Consider the following 21632-nt stretch of genomic DNA (forward strand, 5'->3'; position numbering starts at 1 on the left):
CAGCCTATAAAAAAGTGAACACTGCGTGTACTTACAGTTGAATTCGATGCAACTTGGCACACTCGATCTACACACAGAGACAATAAAATACTTTGAAAGATCCTAGTAGACTAGTTAGCTAGTACGTTCGACTGATAGTTCAATTGAGCCCAACTTTTTTCGATATTATACTATATCATTACATATAATTTGCGATGTCCCGTCGATATATTTATTAAATTTAAATAGAAGAAAGTTATATTTATAATCAGGGACTCGGACTGAACCGGAATTAACCGGAAAAACCGGTAACCGGAACCGGAACCGTAATCATAATTGTTTTGTTTTTTGATTAAACCGAAACTGTATTTGAACCAAAATTTCATAAAGTTTATAACATCGGAACTATAATCGGATCAGTTAAATTATTTATTTTTTTTTTCAGTTTTTTTTTTCGGTTCCGGTTCCGGTTCTTATTCAGTCCAAGTCCCTGTTTATAATTGTTTATTTTATATACAATAAAAAAGTATATTTGCGTAGTAAGAAATACATTTATAAAATTTCTCTCTCTCTCTCTCTTTTTCTCTCTCTCTTTCTATCTCTCTCTTCTCTCTCCCTCTCTCCTTCCCTTCCTCCCATCCTTCTCTTCCACCTTTCTTTTATTCTTTCTTTTTCTTCTTTTTTTTTTAAATAAGAAAGAACTGAGAATGTTCAGCTTTTCACAACCAACTACAAAGTCTCTATTTCTTTATCCAATGTGTTAAAATCTTTATGTGTTACATGTGTTAATGTTTTTATCTTGCATAGTACATTACATTTGAAGTAGGAATTAAAACAATATATAACTTTAATGAGTTGAAAATCTTGAAAATATATTTAAGAAGAGGATTGACAAGCTTTATATAGCTAATGTTTACAGAATTTTTCATGCTTATTGATTACTCCTCACTGCTATTAGATTTCTCTTAAATTTCCCTAGTCATTCTTTTTTTAATCGCCCTAATATTTCTCTCACCATACTGCTAATGCAATCTTACCATACATCGTATGTTTCTTTCTCTGAAATTGTTTTCAAAGAAAAAAGTGAGGATTTTACAAAAAGGAATGAGAGATATCAGAGAATGTCACGATTGACTCAGACACTTTCACAAAGTGAAGTTTCATCTGAATCACGCAAAGTACATTGTACAGAAGATCCTTGCATTAGAAATGCGGAGCTGGTCAGAGCAGCTCTCGAATTTCGAATAATGATAAAATGAGAAAGACAACAGGAAACTATTAAATGCAGCATTGCTCTTTGACAAGTTTATCTTTTTTATCGCAACGACAACTAGCGAAGCGCAATTCCGCTATTTCGAGAGCAAAACGCGACATGAAAGAATCGATAATCTTTATTTGGGGAGTTGCTACGGCATCTTTATTTATTCCTACATTCAACAACAAGATGTCTTTTCGAGTTCTGCCTTTTTGCGCTTTATTTTTATCGTCTTTCTCGTAAAATCACAGATTTTCTTCTTCCGTTCAATTTATTAACATAAACTTTGTAACATAACATATTCTTGCTTAATAATCTTTTATTTTATTCAATTATTTTATATTAAGAAAATTAAAATTACTTTAATTATATCTTATTCAAGAATAATTTTCATTCAAATATGCTGCTGCGATAAATTAATAAAAACTTTAATAAAAAAAGTCATATTAAATAACATTTGAAACGGAGATCAAAATTAACTCTTTGAGTCCTTATGTCGTAACGTATATGATACATATATGTTAAATAAAATTACATTTTATGGTTATTTTATTATAACGGCAAAATGTATAATATGCATCAAAAAAATAATTGTTTTGGAATAATCTAAATCTAAAATTGACGGATAAAATTGAAACAGATTAAATTATTATTGTTCATAAAACGTGGATATCGAGATTTAATTTGTTGAAATAATGTTTAATTTATGTTAATTTAATTATTAACGAGAAATTATGCAAGAAATTTAACCTTTCTAATAATAATTCGCGAAGATGGTGCGTCTCGATCGTTAACCGTAGGTGTCAAGGCCTAGTGAAACCGACAGCCGTATAAATTACTCAGCCTGGAGCGTCGCGCCAAGAAATCAGAAAAAACAACGGCGCGGCGTTAAAGGTCTTTGCGTCTCTTGTTGCGCAAGAAGAATGTTGATCCATTAGGATCAAGTCAGGCCATAATAATTAGTCAGCAAATGTGAGAATGTGTGCGTGTGTGGAACAGTATTATATCGACTTCATTAATTTTTTTCCAAATAAATTTTAACAGAATGACATGTTTTAAGGAAAAAGATATACTCGTTAATGTGTGCTTCAACATCTCTAAGCGCGAAATTTCTTGTGCCGATACTTGGTTAACAGTTTCGATTGAATATTAGCGTTGTAATTTTTTAAAAAGATACAATGCAATTTTACATAAGAGTGAATTTCACACTTGCGTATAAATGTACAAATTCTATATTTTTTTGATTTTATTTTGAAATATGTAGTAAATTTTTTTTCACACATTGCGTTTTAAAGCACAAGATACAATCTAGAAATTGAAAATGTGTACATTTATCGTCAAATATAGATTGTAGAAGAAATACAACTTTATCCGTGACAATATTACATCTGGGATCAAGGCTGGAATGATCAAAAACATTCACTTTGTGGCACTTATATAGGAGTGCCAGTGTTAATTTGCATTAGAATCTTTCGATTCGTTTGCAAATTTTTTATATATTATTGTCATAGATATAATTCCGGTATCACATTTGTCGTGTTGTTATGGTTATTTTGATTGATCCTCTAATAATAATTTCATGTAAATATAAACGCGCAAAACATAAAAGAAAAAAAAATCCAAAAATATTGGATACATAACAAAAGTTTAAAATTAAAATTTAGCTGAATAATTATCTTTTAATAAATTTATAGTTTTCTCCTAAAGATAAATTAGATCAGATATTAATCAGATATTGGGATACAAATGTGTGAGTAATCATGGAACTAGACTAACATAAGTAAAAAGAAGAAATGAATCTAACAGTGTTGATAATTTGGGATAAAGAGCCAGAACAATTATCGCTATTAACTATTAAGTATAAGATTAAACAATATTTTACATCGGATTTAATAATCAAATGTTAATGTCACTGAAGATGGCCGAATCCTACGGCCGAAACGTATGATGATAAATTAAAATTGAATTGGATTTAAAATAAACAATTTTAAAAAACTCCGACATCATGCCAGCTCTTTACCTCAAATTATCAACACAGTTGAATATAATTACAAAGGTCTGTTCTACACTTATTTCTTAAAAATTGAATTTATCCCTTTTTTTGTGTTATATCGATCTATATTATAATAACGTGGAGCCATTTTTGTAAAATAGTTGAAAACGTCGCTTAATGGCGTTGAAAATTGTGTCATTAAACAGAATTCAATTCATATTTATTTTGACAGTGATCTAAGTCATTTATCACTCTGATAAACTTATATTTTGAAAATAAATATTTATTCTTTCGTTATGTCAGATGTAACAGTTAGGTAAATAAATTTTATATAATAATATAAAATAATATTATAAATATTTTAAAGTACTCGAGACTTCAGAAATTGGAAATACTACTGTAAAAAAAACTAGAATATTGATGTAGATTAATTAAACATAATTATAATTATAAAGTGTAAATGGATATATTTTTATTTTGTTTTTCAACAAAATTCAATATTTTTTGTTTCAAGTTATATTTTCAAGTTATATATTTTAATTTAAGTTAAGTTTAAGTTAAGTTTAAGTTTAAGTTATATATTTAAAACTTATTATTAATTCTGAAAACGGTTTAAGTTATTTGTGGTATAAAAAACATATTTTCTCACAAGTTAAAAAAAATAAAATTTTACAATCACGGAAAAGATTTATAAGTGTTTTGGGAAATATTTATTACATAACAAAAAAATATTTTTTAATATACAAACCCAAAAGTTAAAAAGTACCTAAAAAAATATATGACTTAGCCCAGATAATCACCGGTACAAATTACGTGTCAAATCATAGATTTTTACAATTAGCCGAGTGTTTCTATTTGTTAGAATGCACGGACCAGAAGATAGTCTGCGATGATTTTCTGTAGGCGTGTATATATGTAGTGACTGATACGTATAACTATGTGTGCATATCTACACACATATATATCTACGAGACTTTCTCTTACGGTAAGGAGAGCACCCGTACGCGATTCTTGAGTAGGTAGGTAAGTACGCGAAATGTGAAAGAACAATGTGTTTTTGCCAGGTTATTACACTGCAAATAGGGTGACATAACGTTAGTGATTCAATCGTTGAAACAAGCTTTTCGCCACGTAGGCGAACGTAACATGAAAATATTGCATTATGCACCGATCGGAACGAAATGCGTCGCAATGTAACATTTAAATCGCGAGATCTCGTGTGAGAGTAGTGAAGCAATCGAGTACAAAAGTAGGAGTCTTTGATTATGTAGAACATGATCGTTGCTTCGCTGCAGCCATACAGCCACGGAATATATAATCTTCTTGATTCTTTCGCAAGACAAATAATCATAGCACCTCAAAATTCACCTAAGCTGGCAGTTTGATTTCTATTGCGCTGTAAACCGCAATAATATTAGAATTAGAACAAATCGTTCTAAATTGCATCCGCAAACTATATTTTTATAAATTAAAACAAAAATTCCAAATACAGAAGTAAAAGCACATTATTTTTACAAAGATATTATCAATATCTAAAGATGATAAAAATATTATTTTACAAAATAAATAATATTATATTATGTATTCTATAATAAGATTACAAAACTTTATTTTAACAAAGAGTATAATTGTTCTAAATAATTAGATAATATAGTAATCTTCACTCCTATAGATTGTTCTGAGTGGAATAAAAACGTCACTTTTACGTGTTTTACACTTTAAATCAGAACACTTATTCACGAAATTAAAAATTAAAAGAAAGTTTTTTTCTATCTGCAAAAGGCAATTTATAAATAAATGTAACGGCCAAATATTGATTTTTGAAAACTTAAAAACAGATATACTATGTATTTGTATATTAATTATAATAAATGAAACGTTATTCGAATCAGATAAAAAGCTATTCTTAATTTACTTACTTAATTTACTTACTTACTTAATTTACTTTTAATACAAGTATCTATCGTAAATCTATCGTCTGTTTAAAATCCGATAATTTAGTCTTTTTGAAAACGCCTTTTGAATTATAATTTTGCTTAAAAATCTTTATGTTTAAATATTTCTTTCAATTATTCGAAAAAGGTAATTAAATAAAATATGAGTTATTTTTTCGCGAACAAGGTAAACTTTCTACTTCAGAATCTAATGCTTTCAGACACGATGAGCAGTAATAATGTTTTTTTTTTTATACTACTTATAGCATTTTTTTGAAACCAAAAAACTTTTTAAATTTATATAAACTATTTTTTTAAGCCTTTACGTAAACAACCAAAATTAATGATTGTAATAATATCAGCAATATATGATAACATTATGTACATTGTAGATCAGAATGTTTAAAATTAAAATTATATTCTACGCTATTGTCAGGGATGCACCGCGACTGGTCATCAGCATTATCATCGTTGTTCACAAAATCTTTACTATCATCATCAGCTTCATCAAATTCATCAATAGATTCTGCTGATTTTTAACAGTAATTTCATGAATAAACAATACATTATACAGTCACCATTTTTACTCGTATTTTATTCGTATTATCCATAAAAATTTGCGGTTCTAAAATAAAATTTTATAAATATTAATATAAATTTTATAAATATAATATATAATTTTTTAATATATACAGGGTGTTTCAGATCAAACGCAGGTCCTTGAAGGAGTGGATAGATCTCGATAACGTGAGTAAAAAATGTCCGTATAAGAAAATTGTGGGGTCAACAGTTTTTGAATAAAATGCATTTGAAGTTAACTAATTACGGGGTTCGCATTTCGCGCCGTCAGGGGCGGCGCGGCATGAATCATTCTCGTTTGCAATACATTCTGCCACATCAATTATATATCGTTTAGAAATTATTATTAACACTATCATATTAGTAAACATTAAAATAAAACTCAATTGTTTTAAACAATCGCTTGTGTATAAGAAATAAATTCTTCAGTTACTAGAGAAACATTTTTATTGCTAAAAATAACATAACATAAAATAACATCGTCAAATAAATTACTAACAACTGATAAGTGAGAGTAATAGTGAAATTAGCAATAAAAATGTTTCTCTAGTAACTGAAGAATTTATTTCTTATACACAAGCGATTGTTTAAAACAATTGAGTTTTATTTTAATGTTTATTAATATGATAGTGTTAATAATAATTTCTAAACGATATATAATTGATGTGGCAGAATGTATTGCAAACAAGAATGATTTATGCCGCGCCGCTCTTGACGGCGCGAAATGCGAACCCCGTAATTGGTTAACTTCAAATGCATTTTATTCAAAAACTATTGACCTCACAATTTTTTTGTAGACATTTTTTACTCACGTTATCAAGATCTATCCACCCCTTCAAGAACCTGCGTTTGATCTGTAACACCCTGTATATAGAAACTTTTATTTTAAAACATAATAATAATTTAATTAAATTGTGTTACGGTTTAGGTGGCCAAAAGAAATGAGATGTAAGAATCAGAATTACTTTAATATGTTAAACTACAAACTAACAATAAATATTGCTTAACGAGCGAGGCCCGGTAGAAAAGTGAGTTCCAGAACCACACATCATGAATGCGCTCGGTATTATCGCGAAAGTACCCCGCGAATCAAACATAAATCTTGACAACACCCTCGAATTACGCGCAGCAATGTTATTCTCGTAACACCTTCTCTTCTTATATAATTTCTTACTGCATGTTCTGTATTATTATGAATCTTATTCTTTAATTGTACAATCACAGTATAATACATCATATCACACAACATACAACCAGATACCGCAACTATTACTAATGTCATATTTGCTTGCACAAAAGTTTGACTCTCAACAAGTGCATTTAACGGTTCCGGTTGTGAAGGAGACGGAAGACACTCAGTTATTCTCTTTTTTACCTGATTCACAAGTTCTATGATTACTCTAGGATCACTTTCATTCCCTCGACTTATTATGTTTTCAATCGGATCATAAACATTATTTATATTAATAACATGTCTTGATATTGGAGTTGCTTCTCCAATCGCTTGGATTTGGTTTACGGATTTGTCTAATCCACGTACGACCATCATCTGATTCAATTTCATAATACACTTTGCCGTATCTCGCCATTATTCTATCAACTCTTCACTATAATTCCTACATTAGACATACATGCCTATTTCAAATACCATTTGCTTTTTAACTCTCATTTTTTCCTCTTCGCAATGAGGAAATATCAAGTTTAACTTACAAGGGGACATCTAAGCTTTGACATCACAGATTTTGCCGAATTTAAAATATATTCTACTATACCCCTCCGATTACTACACAGCATAATAACTCTTGCCAAATGCAATAGTTTATAAGAATTTATTATTTAAATCATTAATTTTCCGTGTGCGTAATCTACTGAGCCGCTAGAAATGATTGTCAAATATCAAGCGTAGCCGAGCAAGTAAGGCAACCGGCTGGAATGTTAGAGATCTCGAGTTTCAAACTCTCCTTCTTACAACTATTTTTCTGCATTGCTTTTAAAATGTGCAATCAAATAAATTATCAGTTAATATATTTGATATAAATATTTAAAAAATATTATCTTATAATTTTTTAAATTTTTTGTATACTTTGAAGGACATACTTTAAAGGAATAGATATTAAAAAAATTCTGATTTGCTATGGAATTAGAGAAAATAAAAATAATGTTGAAAATGCATATTAAAATTTATTAAAATGTATAAAAAAATTAAAATTGTCGGTTTTGGAATTTTGTTGACAATCAGAGTCAAGAGACAATCTGAGTTTGTGCACATTTGTGCACATGTTAACGTAGAAACACGTGAAACACATTATCAATCGACACCAAGCGCATTTAATAAATGCAACTTTTTTACACAAACACGGTTTTTTATTGTTATTGAAAAGCATACTTTGTTTACATTTTAAAAAATTTAACAAAAATTTTTATTTTTTTCTAACATTATACTAGTAGTCATTGCTTTTCTGCAACTTTGAAAGTTGTGTTACTTGTGGGAATTATATGAAAATTAAATTGTTATTTGTTATCTGTGGATAAAAGTGACTGTAAAAAAGTTGCATTTATTAAATGCGCTTGGTGTCGATTGATAATGTGTATATGTGTGTATACATACAATAGCTGTTTAGTATCAAATTAATACGACAGAAAAATTACATTAATGTTTAAATAAATTTTTCTTTACTACAGAATTAAATATCAGTATAATCAAAATCGATAAAATTATTATTTTGTCATTTAATTTATTTTATTATTTCTCATTATGTTTTATATTGAAAAAAAAAACTTATTTTCAATAGTGCAAGTTGTCAAATATTTAATAGAAAAATAAAATTAATAGAAAAAGTCATTTCTGAAGAAGTGCAGACTTAAATTGTTTGTATAAAAAATTATATATGTATTAAACGTATATGTACATAAAATAACATTTATAACATATTTAAAACAAAAAAAAACATTTTTGTTAATAATGTAAAATAAAAATATCACATAATTTGTAAGTCATTTGTAGATGATTTTTTAATTTCAAGCAATGAGAAAACTTTTTAAAAAATAAAATCTGTTAACTAAATTATAAAAAAAACTCTTAGTTAGGTAGGAAGAGCACAATAAAAACATTAATTGCTTTTGGATAATATAATAGCAATGAACGAATTTAAATAAATGCGACTATAAAAATAAGCTAGGGACACCAATTTTAGTCAAATAATATTATTTGATCTGGAATAAAGGAGCATAGACTTTTACATAAAGCATAACGCATAAGGAAATGAACCAATCAGACATCCGTAGAATGAGAAATGGTGAGGGAAATGAAGGACTCTGATTGGTTGACTCTCTTATGTATTATACCTTATGCCTTATGTAAAAGTCTGTGCTCCGGCCTTAAGTTTTTATATATTTCCTACTGACAACAATAATCTAATCTATTTCGCTTAGCACTTCTCAATTCATCGATTGTGCGACTGCGAACAGTCGATTCTTTGTATAGCATCATGGGTATCGAGGGGTTGATGACTTAACTTTCCCTTTATCTAACCTTAAAGGTCTGTCCAGACAAATTTGCATAGGTGCATATGCGTATGCATAGGGAAATGGATTGGTTTATGAGAAAATGCATAAGGAAATGGACCAATCCAATTCTTTATGCATATGCATATGCACCTATGCAAATTTGTCTGGATAGGTCCTAACTCGGATGAGCCACAAGTAGGATCATCCTCCGGTCTAAACCGAACATTATGCACCGTAATATATTTCGGCGATCAATAATTAGGTCGATAAGTCCGCGCTAGTCGACCGCTATTGGCTGATGACGCCACGGATAAACTCCTACGTTTCCCCCGCATCCCGAAGGGAAAGGAAACAAATCATGACAGTGTATATGACTTTAGGAGTTAAGAAAAGCACCTACCCGAAATTAGGAAACCACCCGGCATTTGGGCACTTTTCTCTATTATATACATATATACATATATTATAACTACGCTACAAGCAACAATTAAGAGATAAAAAAAATTGCTTAAAAAAGACAATTTTCAAAGCTTTGTAACTCCGCGAAAAGTCGTGTTTTAATTCGAAAAAAGCTATTTTGATAACGCTTGATCCATTAAAGTAAAAATTTTTGATGCAACTTTGCATACACCTGGCTTGAAAAAAATCGCGGAGAATTTCCATTAATTGCATCTTGTAGTGGAATCTTTTTTCTTTTGCTTGAGTGATTGCTGTGCGTTTTTTTATGACCGAGTTGAAGAATTATGACCAAGAATTAAAGAAAAAATTATTATTTTAATTTTGATCGTTTATTATTCGTAAAAAAATCATCGTGCAGTACAAAATAGCATTGGAAAGCTGAAAGTTAGTCTTTTCGAATACTATTGGTTTTTAGCTCTACTTTGTAGTACTTTTTATTTACTTAATCTGCTTTTGCCAACAAAACATCGCATTAATAAACATGTAAAAAAACGCATATTTTATGTTTCTTTATTAACTTAATATAATGTCGCGAAGAAAGGCAATTAAAATCACTGAGACAAGTTTTTTTAGTCCAATTCTATTCCAACAATAAACGATAACATTTATCAGCTGAAAAAATTTTTCTGTGTCCATTGTATTTGAATCAGTCGAAATTGCTAAAAATTAAAGGATCACTCTGTTCTAACCTCAGTAAATAAATGAAAAATTTCTAAAAACAATTTTTATTATTTTTTCTATAAAAGTTATCGCACAACTTTTTAAACAAAACATGGGAAAATTTTTTTTAATGGAAATACTCAAAATTACCCAAAACACACCATGTAAATCGTACATTCCTTACCTGATGTGCTTACAAAACATTTTAAATTCTCTTTTTATTCTCTCTATATCTAAAATGGAAACAACTCGAGGTTCTAGGCTCAGAAAAGTTTTTCTGAGATAGTATAAATTTCTTTTAATTTGATACTTTAAGTCCCATAACAGTAAGATGTAAAAGATCAAAATTCAGTACTTAAATTTCGACTCGGATATATTTAGTATTTATTTTTTATAATAAACGCTTTTAACTTCTGAATATTTTATAGTATACTCTTTTAAAAAATTCAGTAACAATTCAAGATATTAATAGTGTCTAAAAAAATGTATATGTTTATTATATCTATGTGGACGTTGAATTATTTCAGAGACTATTGTCATTCATTGCAGCTACTTCCGCTGCAGCGCCATATGTACTCTCTATATATCAGTCGAAGGTTAAATATGGCAGGCCATTGACTGCAAATCGTGAACACGCTTCTGGTGCAGTGTGTACGTAAAAATTCCCGGTATCCCAGCGGCCTTTTCGAATAATAATGAGCCATCGAACAAAGCCGAGATCGCGTCGAGGCAAGCAAACTGAAAAAAAAAACGACACAAATGAAGGAGAAATTAAAATCAACATAATTATAAAAAAAGAGATTTCTTTTGCGGTTAAATTTTTGTAATCAATATTTATATTTTAGCGATAACTATGCAAACATTTTTAAAATTCTTTTTTATATATTCGAAAAGTGTGCAAGTTTAAGAACTTGTTTTTATCAGAAAATACTTGTAAAGATCCGAATTCATAAATGTGGTTTTTAAATCTTATAAAAAGCGTGAAGTAGTTAGGATATAGATTAATATATAAAAAATAAGCTAAGAATTTGAAAGTCAGATCTTTTTATAGATAGATAATAATTTTTTGCTTTTAGCTTTTTTATTTAATAAAACTTGTTATTTTACTCTTAGTTTCTTAGATGAAAAAATAGGTATTATGTTTTTCTTTTACAATTAATTATTTTATATCTGATTATATCTTCTATAAAGAAATATTGTCAGCGTTATATAAGGAAACGCAATGGTAAATATAAAAAATATAAGAGAAATAAAGATTTGCCCTAAATTTTTTTACGATGAATGTCACGGTTGTCTCAAAAATGTTTGTAAATAAAAAACGTAAAAATTATTTCCAAAATACGCATTTCTAGTCAAAACACGTTAACATTAAACGAGAGAACATCTCGAAATAAATGAGAAAGGAAATTACCTGGACCGGTCGATCTCGGCTGCGAAACGAGTGGGAGGTACTTTCCATGAAATTCCTTTAGGCGCCAATGGATTTCATCATTACGCAAATCAAAAACATTCTTTATTATTATTCACATTTAAATTTTGTTGCCGATTTATAGCGACGGTAAAAGTTTTTGATTTTGCGTTATAAAAATAGAAAACATAAAAAATATTAAAAGAAATTTATTTTGCAAGATTGCGAATTTGCGTTGATTAAAAATTGGCGATTAATTAAACAATTTCTGAATTTTTTACTATTTTTTTCTCCATTTTTTTCATTTTGATTATGTAATATAGGGCGGTATTCATAGTCCGTTTTTATATTCAAGATTGTCTTAAGTGCTGACTTATATTCGCTCTCTTCGTCACACACAGATTGTGTCTGACGAAGAGAGCGAATATAAGTCCCTACTTAAGACAATTTTGAATATAAGAACGGACTATGAATACCGGTCATAATCATTTAATGTGAATTATGTTATACTTGCTCTTTAATTTTTTATTATTCCATTATGTCTACCATAAAATTAATTTAAATTTGTATTCTAAGTTTTAACGTAACAAATTCTGTGTCAATAACAAGTTTTAAATAGTTTTGAGTTTTGAGTTCACAAAATGTTAGTAAATACCAACGTATTAGAAATATGGCAATTATGAAATGTCACAATGTATAAGTTAAATCTGTTTTTTTTTAAAGCAGAAAGAGAGTCAGATACAGTTCTGTTATAAAGTTACAATAGCTACTTTATTGTTCTATCAAACAATTTTTGCCAATGACACTGTCATTGTTTTCGTAACTTCATCAATATTTGTGTGTGTGTGTGTGTGTGTGCGCGCGTGCGCGCGCACACACACACACACACTCCTTAGAAATTCCGGTTCTTTCCTGTCCTTAACATTGCATGTTTTAGTCATGTCTAAGTTTAAATATATGAGAAGATATTTCACATTGAGATTTCACTTCGATTTATTACATTTTCGAGAGATTTATAATTTGTTTTGTGTCTTTGCGTCTATAATTAAAAATAAAACATAGAATAAGAAAGAGAAAAAAGCTCGAATTGTAATCTATCAAATATACAGGGTGTCTCAGAATGATGGGACAATCGCTTGTATACGGATAGTGCGGTAAACTGAACAGAAAAGTCCTTTACCGTTTTGCAATTGTCGCAATAATAAGTGAGATATTAATTAAAAAGGATTGATGTATGATAGCGCGTTGCATGTGGCTAGACTGTGGACTGTACGATTTAGGAACAACGGCGTGCTGCAAAGCAAAGAAAGACAACTGCGCATGGCGAGAAGAGTAACACGCAAGCAGTGAGCAAACGAAAACGGCGCGTGAGGCTGGGTCTCCGTACTGTTGTTATTTTTTGTCGTCTTAGGACCTATCCAGACGAACTTGCATAGTCGCATAAACATCTGCATAAAAAAACTGATTGGTCCATAAGCGAATGCATAAGGAAATGGACCAATCAGTTTCCTTATGTATATGTTTATGCGATTATGCAAGTTTGTCTGGATAGGCCCTTATGACCACAGATATTTACACTATAACTAAATCGCTAACTTCCATTCATCTTGTACATAAAATTGGTATCCGAAAACCATTTAATATGGTGGTCGCACATGCAAAACGTTAGTAGGAAAGTAATATAGCGAATATCTGTGCCAATATCTAACTGGCTAATACGTACACGTATAAACATCATGTATAGTCATGTATATCGTACATAACATCAACCAATTAAAACGTGATTGCTGTCTTACCAACGTTACGCATGCGCGAGAATTTAGTACACAAATTTTGGGGTCATGATTTGACTCGAGTTAGCAGTCTAGTATGAGTGTTTTCCATTTATATGCGCTTGTGTCAACTTGTGTCGACTTATGTCAACTTAAGTTAGTAACCTCAAATACAATAAATGGAAAGCATTTGGTCAACCACGTTTAATCACGTTAGACTCACCATCTGAGCAGAGTCAATCGAAATCGACTTGTGTCATCGACAAAAAGCGACACAAATGTAATGGAAAGCAGAAATGCTAATAGGAATCATCTTGTGTCAACTTGTATCACTAAATGGAAAACACCATATATAGTATAGATGTCTGTGTTTGTGTCACGCCGCTGACTCACCTATACTTCGTCCAGCGAGAGAATATACTCGTCTCGGACGAAAACTCGTCCGTTTCGCGCAGGTCTTTCCTCACGGGACACTTAGAAAGTCCCTCCACTCCACATGACTGTACTGCTCGTGCAACTTGTCAATGCCAACGCTCTCCCCACTTTGGCCGCTATGTTTCTCCTGCGCAGACTGAGGTATATTCTCTTCCTGGGCAGAGTATAGATCGTACCCGTACTGGCATGTTTGGTGTCCCTTGCTGGCAATAAGAATTGATTATTTCCATAGCAAAAATACACGCTCGTCCTGATTAATTATTGATTTATTTATAATTGTGTAATTAATAAACTTTTTTATTATAAGTGTGTGATACTTTCAGTTGCTTCATATATTATATGTCACATATACAGGGTGTCAATTAAGTCCCGGGACGACTAAATATTTTCTCATGTAAGGTATTTTTGAAAAAAGTCAAGGTCATTTCTGAAGTAATTTTTAACGACGAATTCAACGGTGACCTTCAATTTGACCTTGAGTTTGACCTTCAAGGTTATTTTAAGGTTAGGTTAGGTTTTTTAAATAGAAACCCTTATTTTTGATTCCAAAATCTAATAGCTGGTGTCAAGAGCTTTTCAAAACACTATAATGAAGTTATTTTTTATTAAGTACTTTTCGAGTTATGAGGCTTGTAAATTACAGTATTTTGACATAAAATACAAAATATCTTGTAAAACATTTAATTTTTGGGAATCTTACCTTAATACTTTTATGCATAAAATAATAAAACGAATCAATTGGTATAAAGAAAACGCATAGTTGCTTTCAAGAAAAAATATGTAGTTTGTAACATGCAACTACATACTTTTTCTTGAAAGCAACTATGCGTTTTCTTTATACCAATTGATTTGTCTTATTATTTTATGCATAAAAGTATTAAGGTAAGATTCCCAAAAATTGAATGTTTTACAAGATATTTTGTATTTTATGTCAAAATACTGTAATTTACAAGCCTCATAACTCGAAAAGTACTTAATAAAAAATAACTTCATTATAGTGTTTTGAAAAGCTCTTGACACCAGCTATTAGATTTTGGAATCAAAAATAGAAGTTTCTATTTAAAAAACCTAACCTAACCTTGAAATAACCTTGAAGGTCAAGCTCAAGGTCAAATTGAAGGTCACCGTTGAATTCGTCGTTAAAAATTACTTCAGAAATGACCTTGACTTTTTTCAAAAATACCTTACATGAGAAAATATTTAATCGTCCCGGGACTTAATTGACACCCTGTATATTCGTATACCGTTGCACGTAAACAACCTACGGTCTAGCCATACGTAACGCGCTATTATTTGTCAATCCTTTTTAGTTAATATCTCATTTATTATTGCGAAAATTGCAAAACAGTAAAGCCTTTTCTATTTAGTTTACTGCGCTCCACCCGTATTAAGGCACTATAAAGTGAGTATTCTCACGTCTACTCACGTCTCCGCCATTTTTATTCCATTCCCCCACTCCTTGCTCTCTCGCCTCTGTCACTGAGCTGAGAAGTTTATGATGATTAGGTTATGGCTTCTAAGCTGCTCGAACTCTGTGTTTACGTGTATTTTAATTATCCGACTGTAAATAAAAAAAAGATACAAAATGCCTTGCTGCGTTGCGGTCAATTGTACCAATAGAACAGAAAAAGGCGCTTGATTATTTTTGTTTCCTGCAGATGATGTTCGTCGACAGCAATGGATACGTAATCTCCGCAGAGAGTTTTGGACACCAACCAAATCATTGTGCCTCTGTGAAGTAAGTTTATTCTCTTAAATTTCCAATTTACGTAGCTTTTTCTGTTTGTTTAGAATCATGGATCGTTTTTTAAGTGTAGTTTAGATTCGTCACCGTTTGAAATTACATAAATATGAATAACTGTAATCAATAAGGACATTTATCTTATAAGCAATTTTTTTATTTCAGAAACATTTTGAAGAATCACAGTTTAAGACTGGTCGAGCAGATAATTGGCGAAAATTAAAACCTACGGAGCAGTTGTTACGTGTGGCGGCTAAATAGCCAACCACAAATAGAAACAGAAATACCGTCGCTAGACGGAGAGAAAGCATAAGTTACAATATTCACCGCTAGAGGGCTACGACTGGCTAAAACTAACTCGTAAGTAAAAAGCCACGAGCTGCCTATATATGAACATCGAAAAACTATAATCGACACGTCCTCGGATCTGAGTGAGCTTACACATAGTAAGCCTCAGATCACAGACAAAGTAACCCGGCATTACTCGAGGTGTGCCAACTCACTTTGGCCCTCGAAAATTGCCTTTAAGGCGCGCCAATTAACTTTTGGCCCTCAAAAGAGATCAACGGCACTGTCGTGCCAAGACCACGGAAGAGGAGACGTTCCGACGAACCTCCTCAGCGGCTGCAACTTTCACCGAGGAAACCCCCTCTGCAGCCACCTTTCGAGGGAATAACCGAGGTACCGACAGGACCGCAGTCACTAGACCAGGGTGTCGCACCAGGGCAGGCAATTTTACCGTGGACTCTGATACCCATAGAGTTCACGATAAAGAGTTCCGATCCCCGGACAAGAAACCAACGGACACCAGCTTCACAGTCCGTAGCCACCCAGACCGAAGAACACACAGCCGACGCCACCACGCAGACGGAACAAGCAGTCCAGATAAGGTGCCGCTCGCCGAGTCCCGGCAGTACGCCTTTTCAACTTCCGCCAACACCAGGGAAAAGCCTGGAGCGGCTGGTAGCCTTCCGCAGACTAGAACGTCTTCTTGCGCGTCGCAAGAAATTCAAGACGTTATTTTAACCGGACTCTCGCAAGCCATAACACCGGTTGCGAGTAGTCCGCGCCTTAGGGCGCCATAAATCTTGTAAACACAAAAACCACGTTAAATAGAATAAACGAGATTGTTACTAGCTCTGACTCCTTTGTGCAACCTACCCAAAAATATCTGGCAACCGCCACATTACGAAATAATTTATTTTTCATATAGGAACTGTGACGTGACGCTTTTCGAGCGCCGTCACAAGGGCGATAGCCCGGCCGAGGGAGCAAGGAGCCCTGGTGTTGCTCCTCGCGTGGAGAGAGCAACCCGCGAGACTCCACAATTTTTGCGCGTTGTTTGTATTGTAATTCCTGTTTTTGTACCGTAATACCGTTTTTGAGTTGTAAGGCGAGACCCCGTGCGGGCGGCGTTGCGTGTTTTGTGCCTCAGGGCGAAGACAGCATTGCCAGGGAAGCCGGACACCGGGGGATCATCCGCAGGGGCCACGCGTTAGTGACCCCACGAAAAAGGTCAGGTACCGCGATTCCGTCGCCTCCGCCATCCAAGCCCTATCTAACTCCGCTTTGGTTTCAGCCACAAAGTCAAAAGCAACACAAAGACACGCAGCAGCGGACCTCGCCCGGCTGCAGACGGCTTCGAGGACCCCGAAGATGCTGCACCCGGAAGGACCGGAGTATGGCCCGGCCAGCCTAACCAGTCTCTTCCGGGAACATCGACTTACCGACACGTTATCAGCCGAAAGACTTGAGGAAACCACAGTGAGCGGAAGGGGGCGCCCTGGATGAACTGTGGGCGGTTCTCAGGGGCCCCCCTTTTCGGAAAATCGGCAGGATGCGCAGGAAGGCGACGCGAATCTGGAAGGACCTAGAGGCAGAGCCGAGAAGAGTCACTGTTCGGTGTGCCGCAAGTGCGTGAGGACGAACACGAGGACTCAGCCCCACGACGCCGAAGACGCCGAAGACGTCAACTCGATGTAAGCCGCCTCTCGGGTAGCCGTAGAGTTCCGTCCGGTTATGGCTGGTAGCGTGAGTCTGTTTTGTATTTAGTGTCTCTCACACAACTAACCGAGATTTTTGATACCGTGAGCGCGTATTGACGCTCAATTACCGCGTGTCCAGCCGGCTCCGGATATCGCGTAAAAGTCTCTCCGTCTTGCGTGAATTAAGCGCCGACAGTCTCTTTCTCGTTGCCGTTTCGTTTGCCGTTCGTTTCGTTACCGTACCGTCTCCCCGTTACCGTTTCTTTTTGTAGAATACTGATTAATTGCTACCGTCTTTCCGTTACCGTTTCTTTTTGTAGAATACTGATTAATTGCTACAGTCTTCCTTACGATATCGTTTGATTACCGTTTTTGTCGCGTTATCACCGTACCGGAAGTACCGTGGGTGGATGTCCGCGGACGGATTTTGCTCGGGAGCGTTCTCCGCGAGACCGCTGTTACCGCCACGTTAGCGTCTCGGCGAGAAACGTGAAAGCCCGCGAAAATAGCCGTTCCGCGACATCTCATCTCTGGCCGTTAGGCTACCGTCGTTCAAAGTATATTTATTTGGCCTTCACCGGCCGTATCGGATGGTCGTAATACAAGTCATTTGTTTTGTCGAATATCGTCGGATCAGCTGCGAATTATCGTGATCGCGTTTCCGAGATTTCATATGGTTACCGAAATTTGTTCTCGTTATCAATTGATTGAGCGAATTACCTTACTACCGTATTAAACTATTTCCGCCGTATCGGCTCAGGCCGAACGATCTACGCATCTTTACCCTTGTAACCGAATCATGGAAATACATTATTGTTAAATATTAATGATTGAGTTGTCCTTGTGTTCACCTCTCACTCCAGATATCTACGTTAAGTAAAAGAACTGCGCCCCTCTGCCATACTGAGCGGGGAGCGGCCGAGCAAATTTTGAGAACTATTAAAGTTACCGATACCGCGGTGCGATTATTCGCACCTGGCGCCCATTTCCGGTTACCGTTATCGCGTGAGTTACCTTGCTCCCGAATTGTGTGGAGTACCGCGAGTTACCGAATCGTGCAGTTATTGCCGATTTCGCGAGTTACCTTGCTCCCGACGAGCGTGGAGTACCGCGAGTTACCGAATTAAGCATCTGTTTCTGATACCGTAAGTTACCGAGTCGAGCAGTTATTGCCGATGCCTCGAGTACCGATTTCCATTGGGCGTGCTCCCTCGGATCTGGCGTGATTCCGAGGCTAGTTCACGTCGCAGAACTTATTCGTCTATATTAAAACATTAAAATGTACACCGATTTCAGATTGAGATATTTAGAATGTAAAAAAATTAAGTATATTGATCTCACAATGGAGAATTAGAATGCATAAATTAAATAGGAAAATTTTAAAAGAAATTATAAAGGAAAAAAGTATTACGTTCTACCCGGGGAAGGGCGGTCGGATCGTACAATTTATAACTCCAGGTCAGGATTTAAAGGGGTTTGACTCTGCGAGCCGAACGGTTTGTTTATTTTTCTGTAAAACGGGTCTACGGCGGATAGTCGCTCTTATTCGTTTAACAGAGTCCGTTCAATGATTCCTTTTTAGGTCTGAGATAGTGATCTCAATTACCTGGGACGGAACTCGTGCAATCTTTAAGGATTAACAGGAATGAAGAGGGTTTAGCTTAAAAATTTCATCGAGATTATAATGAATACATCATTTTTAATATTTAAATAGTAAAATTAAATGGTTACAAACATTATGACTGTTTCAAAATATAATACAAAGGAAAAATTTCTGTTTTAATTTAATCAAATTGTTAGAATTTAAAGAACCAAATTTTATTTTTAGTTACGTTTAGCCACTCATCAGTTTTTAGTTGACCTACCGTATGTTCATTTTCTTTTTCGATTAAGCGACATATTTAGTTTTGTTCTCTATCATTCTCTATGTACGTCTCTTCTGTCTTCGCTTCTTCTCTTGTGCGTTCTTATATAAGTAAAAGATCCTTCTTACTAACGTGAATTCTTTATATATACCCGTCCAAGTTCCCAAAAATCCAACAAGTTATGGGCCCAGGAACTAAGTTGCCGTAAATACTTGGACGTTAGGGTTCGTAAAAGAAATATTAAACAGTATCTTTCGTGAAAGACTTGACGATAACCTCTTTTTCATCAAAAACATGGCGTCGCAACAAAACTTATTACTGATGATCGAGAAGCTCAAGGGACGTGAAAATTTCAACACATGGAAATTTGCAATGCAAACGTATTTAGAACATAAAGACTTATGGAAATGTGTGGAAGGAACTGAAATTGATAAGAAAAAAATAACACGCGCAAAAGCCAAAATAGTGTTATCCCTGGAAAGCATAAATTATGTACATGTGCAATCGGCGAGAACAGCTCAAGAAGCCTGGAATAACTTGTGCAAAGCCTTCGATGATAAAGGCTTGACAAGAGTTGGTCTCCTCCGTACTCTAATTACTACACGGCTCGAAGATTGTGATTCAGTTGATAAATACGTAAATAGTATAGTGACAACGGCACATAAACTTTTGAATATTGGTTTTGAAGTTAGTGATGAGTGGATCGGCACGTTACTTCTTGCAGGCTTGATTACTATAAACCGATGATAATGGGTCTTGAGAGCTCAGGCATCGGAATTACCGGCGATACGATCAAGACAAAATTACTTCAGGACATACGGAAAGGTGATTTTGATCGTCTATCGAACAGTGAATCTGCCTTAATGAACAAACATTCGAAAAGGGTTAGTGTACGTGATAAGCAAGTGAGTGAGAAATCGGTTCCACGATGTTATGAATGCGATAAACCAGGACACTACGAAAAAAACTGTTATAAACGCATTGCTAGATTAAAAAAGGAAGGGAAATCTAATAAAAGTGAAATGAACAAAGAAACAAACAAAAAAGGAATCACAACCTAAAACATTTTGTACGATTTTTTCTGCGAATGCTATCGATCGCGAAAACTGATACATCGATTCTGGTGCCACCGCGCATTTCACGAACAATAATAGTTGGCTATCAAAAATTGAGAACGTACCTAACTCGACTTGTATAGTAGCCGATAACCAACAACTACGTATTCAGTCGGTCGGTAATGTAGAAATAGAGATAAATCATAGACATAGGAATATAGAGACGGAGCATAAGTTCAATACATAGACGAGGGGAGTGATGCCACTGAGGGACGGGTAGTGTGCCCATTTTTTATTGGTCAAAATATTGGTCAAAATGCGCATGTGCAATTCCGCTTAATATGAAAAATTGTCAACCATAGTTACGATTTCTTTCCTCTTTTAGAGAAATTAATTACTGTAAATATTAAATTGGTTAGTGATTAATTACTTTAAGTATTGAAAGCACTAACAACAGTGCTCTTAATACTTAAATTAAATAATAAATTATTAACCAATTCTGTACATTACAGTAATCAATTTTTCTAAAGATGCCTAATAACAATAAGAAAAGTATAACGGAAGATATCAATGGAAAATACGCAATAACAAAAAAAATTTACTAAAATTAATTAAAAAATATTTAATAAGAAAAAGAAAGAAAAATTTTTTAAACTATACACGTAAAAAATAATAATAGAAGAGGAAGAAAACAAAGAAGAGAGAGAAAGAGAGAGAGAGAGAGGGAGGGAGGGAGGAAGGGAGGGAGGGAGGGAGGGAGGGAGGGAGGGAGAGAGGGAGAGAGGGAAAGAGGGAGAGAGGGAGAGAGGGAGAGGGAGAGAGAGAGTTTAATAGAATTAAATACATCATTATATGATTATACAAATAGTATTTATTATTATATTATACTTACATGTTTATTATACAACATGCACTGTAAAAAAATATACATACATAGTTTATTACATACCTTTAAATAATGTTATTTTATTATACAATTGGCGATAACTAGGTTTATTTTTAAAA

Source organism: Linepithema humile, chromosome 4 (genome assembly GCF_040581485.1).
Source record: "Linepithema humile isolate Giens D197 chromosome 4, Lhum_UNIL_v1.0, whole genome shotgun sequence".
Classification (NCBI taxonomy): Eukaryota; Metazoa; Arthropoda; class Insecta; order Hymenoptera; family Formicidae; genus Linepithema; species Linepithema humile.